This window comes from Otolemur garnettii, unplaced genomic scaffold, assembly GCF_000181295.1.
Source record: "Otolemur garnettii isolate 467f Iridium unplaced genomic scaffold, OtoGar3 scaffold00182, whole genome shotgun sequence".
Classification (NCBI taxonomy): domain Eukaryota; kingdom Metazoa; phylum Chordata; class Mammalia; order Primates; family Galagidae; genus Otolemur; species Otolemur garnettii.
The window spans coordinates 546209-550686 of record NW_003852577.1 but is presented as its reverse complement, the minus strand read 5'-3'; the positions used below and the strand labels follow the sequence as shown (position 1 = coordinate 550686).

Genomic DNA, 4478 nt, shown 5'->3' with positions numbered 1-4478 from the left:
GCTTTACCAAGGATTTGATACCATTTGTGACCTTGAATGAAGGCATTAACTGATGGCAAAGTTGTTATGGCTTTGTTAACCGATGTTAAAAAAAACCTGAGAAACAAAATAAGTGCATGGTCTGCAGCCCGGTATGAAGAATTACAACTGCATGCAACTGCCACTTTGTCGTCAGTAGCTCTTCTGTCAATAGGAGGATATTCGCCAGGCCAAGGAATTCCTGAGGCCTTGCAAAGCTAGAGTGGTGTGAGAGTGAAGATCCTTTCTTTAGTCCTGGTAATAGTTTCCATGGTGTGGGTGGCCATGGCAACAAGTTAGCCCCGATGTATTATAGTTTAAGGTTCCTGAGCCATGGTCTACCTTAAAGATGAGGCTGTAAACATAGGTCTTTGTGAAAAGGGAGCAATTCAGCAAATGATTGGAATCTTTAAAAATATAATAAGCAAACCTAATGAAAAAGAAGAGCCAATTGTTTTGGAAATCCAGTCCCATGTGTTGCTTATTTTATCTGGTCTTTGTGAATATCATATTTGAAAAAAGGAAATTTTTGAAACTGAAGGAATAGATACAATTCTTCATTTAACCAGAAGTTACAAAGTGGCTTGGGCTATGATGTGCCTTTTTCTAGTACATTGGATAGTATTTGGTGCTGTGTTTTGATGTTATTCCTCAGAGGATTGCTTTCTCGAAGGAAGGAATTTTTCTCCTTTTGGATTTATTGTCATTGAACCAAAAAAATAAATTTTGTAATCTAATACTTGGAATAATGGTTGAACTTTGTGATAATCCCCAAACTGCAGCTCATGTCAATGCTTGTCAAGGGAAGAAAGACCAGGCAGCTGCTTGTCTTTTCATTAAAAGACTGTGGAGAAAGGAAGAAACAGAACTAGGAGTAGACACGGCAAAATGGGAAGAGCCTTAATACAAAGAAACCTCTATTTACTAGTTTTCAAGAAGAGCAAAAAATCATAGCACTGCCTGGACCTGCCCATCTCTTGCAGTTATGAATATATGAGAATCTCAGAGCAAAATTTATGCTGCGTCGGACAAACTAGATTTTGAAAATTTACCTGGCATATCTGCTAAAGATTTTGTCACCCTCTGTATTATACACAGATCTCTTGATTTTTAAATTGGAGAAACAAGAAATGAAATATATGAGGAAATAAAACTGTAGAAGTTAAGACCAGTCACTACAGATAAAAAAGTTTTAGAAGCTGGACAGTGCCTGTGGCTCAAAGGAGTAGGGTGCTGGCCCCATATGCCGGAGGTGGGTTCAAACCCAGCTCCGGCCAAAAACTGCAAAAAAAAAGTTTTAGAAACTATTACAACATCAGAAAATACTGGAAAGATGGTTGCTTCTCTGCAAAGCAAGATTGACCGCCAAGCACGCCAAGATGTGCAAAATGAACAAAAAGCCAATGCGAAAGTAAATCACACCGGGGTTGGGGCCTGAAGAGAGGTTGGTTCCTGAATACAAAAATACAGTTAGAAGACGTAGGTTTGAGTGTTCGAAAGCACAATAGGGCAACTCCGCTAATGATAAGTTATTATATATTTCAAAATAGCTAGAAGATCAAAATGTTCCCAACACAGAGAAATGATAAGCGTTTGAGGTGATGAATATCCCTATTATCCCAATTTGATCATTACACGTTGTATGTATGTATCAGAATGCCACACTACCCTGTAAATATGGACAGCTATTATGTGTCAATTTAAAAAGTAAGCCATGGATATCCTAAAGGCACTAGATAATAATTTCAGCATATAAACTAGATTAAGTTATCTATAGCATTTGTCTTATTTGCGGATGTTTCAGCCTTGAGTTATTTTGTGGTTTTTCTCTTATAGTTATCTTCAGGGTCTCTGTGCTATGGAGTTAAGAACTTGAGATTCCATTACTTTAGCCAATGCTATTTTATGGCACTTTAATTTGATTTTTGCAGTCTTATATTTTTAAAAGGTAAAGAAATACCTGAGACATTTCCACTTTTTGAAATGCTCAACATGATTCCAAAAGTCATCTGGCAGTGTGGCTCTGTGATCATGTGCATCACTTCATTGAGAGATAAGTCGCACTGTGTCCTTCACTCTGTGCTAGGTCCTTACTGATATTCCCACTGTCAGCATATTATGATGATGATGATGATGAGACAAAGTCTCACTGTGTCACCCTCCGTAGAGTGCAGTAGCATCATAGCTCACAGCAACCTCAAACTCTTGGGCTTAAGCCATTCTCTTGCCTCAGCCTCCCAGTAGCAGAGATTACAGGTGCCTGCCACAACGCCTGGCTATTTTGTTGTTGTTGTTGTCATTGTTGTGTAGCAGGCCCAGGCTGTGCTTGAACCCACCAGCCCCGGTGTATGTGGCCAGCACCACAACCACTAAGCCACAGACGCCAAGCCTATCCACACATTATTGATTGGCTTCACCCTTTCCTCAGTGCCAAAACCTTCACCATGAGCATTCTATGAATACAGAGATAAAGGTCTCTGAGTTTAGCTATCAGAAACAGCCTATCAGCCTTTTTTCTTAAAACTTCACATGGGTAAGAAACAGCACATCACTCATTTGTGAGCAAATAGGTAACGTGGCTGTTTAACTTGTCCACAGATAAAAAGATGATGTAGATTTCCCACTCCCCACTTCTGTTTCGTGATCCTGTATCACTGTAATTAAATATTTAAAACTCTTTATAGTGATTTTCAAAAAAAAGAAACTTAGTCAATCTCAACTTCCATTAAAAACCTAAAAAGAATTAATGAAGCAGGAACAGACACATACGTCCTCGGCACACACCACATTGAAAGTCCACATCACATTTAGTGGAGAAGTGTCAGTGCCGTTCCCACTCAAGTCAGGAGTGAGATGAGGATGTTCCCAACAGATCCGAGAGATAAAATAGACATATAACGATTGAAAAGAAGTAAAATGATCATCATTTGCAGATTATATGTTCGTATATTTGGATAACCCAAGAGAATCATCTAAAAAAGATAATAAATTCAATAAGGTGGTTTAATATAAAATCAATATGTAAATACCAAAAGCCTTCATACATTTAAACAACTATTGGCTAGAAGATGTGATAGATGAAAAGACCCTTTAAAAAGCTAAAAATAACCAAGAATAAATCTAAGAAATATTCCATATCTGTATGAGGAAACTGTGATTCTGAAAGGATACAAATCAGCCTTGAAAAATACAAAGACATACCATGTTTTTGGATAAAAGGAGGAATGAGCATAAGAAAGACACCAAATCTGTCCAAATTAGTCTATTTATACACTACCAGGGTATTTTTGTAAATCAACAAGTTGATACTAAAGTTTATATGAGAAAATAAATTAGAAATAACATTCAGAAAAATTCCTTAAAACAAGAATAACTAGGGATACTCTACCAAGTCTCAGATATTAAAATATATCTTTAAGTTACAAAAATTAGAGTACGATATTAAATGAACAGACATAAAGAATCAAAATAGAAAGACTATGGATATATCTAGATCCAAATGCTACCAAAATTTAGTGTATGATAAAAGTAGCATTTCAAATCAGAAGCAAAAAGACGTGCTGTTTCAATAAATGATTTGGGCACAATTGAAAGTAATCATTAAAAAAGTTAAATTTACCTCCATGAGACTGAATTCCAAATGGATGAAAGATTAAATGTTAAAATATAAAATTAACTGAAGAAATGTGGAAGCCTTGAAACTAAGTTGGTGGCAAAAATCAACATAAGCAAGGCCCAAAGACAAAATATTGGGAAAAAAAATTTGTACTTTATAACACAAAGAACTAATTTTCTTTATTTGAAAATTAAAAGAGTAAATTAATAGAAAAATTAGCAAGGAGGTGGACAATTTGAATGGAAAGATATAGACCTAATTGCAAATGCATTTGTCCTTGACTCACTAATTTCAGTTCTGGGAATTTATATACCTGCAGTAATAAAAAGGAAGATATAGGCAAGATTATTCATTGTATCATTGGTGAAAATAACAAAAGATTCTAAACTGTTGAATGCTCATCTGTAAGTGACTAAATAAATAAAGCATGATATGTCTGAATAATATGTTCATGTTATCTACTGGTATATAACAAAATACCTCGAAACATAGTGAAGAGAAAAAAGTTTGTAATTCTGTCTCATTGCTCTCTGGGTTGAGCAGACTCAGATGGGCAGTTGACTCAGGGATTGTCACGTTGTTGCACTCAGATATTGTCTGGGCCAGAATCATCTGAAGGCTCAACCATCTTTATTCTCAAGCATAGTGTGTGGGCTGGCTATGGCAGAGGGGGCTAGGGACCAGCCCAGTGGTCCACATGGTCTCTGAGCATGGCTACCTTGAACTTCATCCCAGTTGGGTGGTGTCAGGAGGGGAAGACTTCTTTCTAAAAATTCAGAAGTGATTTTTCCCAGTGCAGAAGAAGAATGCAGCAGCTCCCCATTCCCAGAATGCACCGGCACTG

The 4478-nt window shown here is 36.9% G+C and overlaps 1 pseudogene; it reads left to right on the top strand.

Moving 5' to 3' along the window:
- Window positions 1-1524, top strand: part of LOC100958132 — a 2560-nt pseudogene extending 1036 nt beyond the window's left edge.
- Window positions 1525-4478: the final 2954 nt, after the last annotated feature.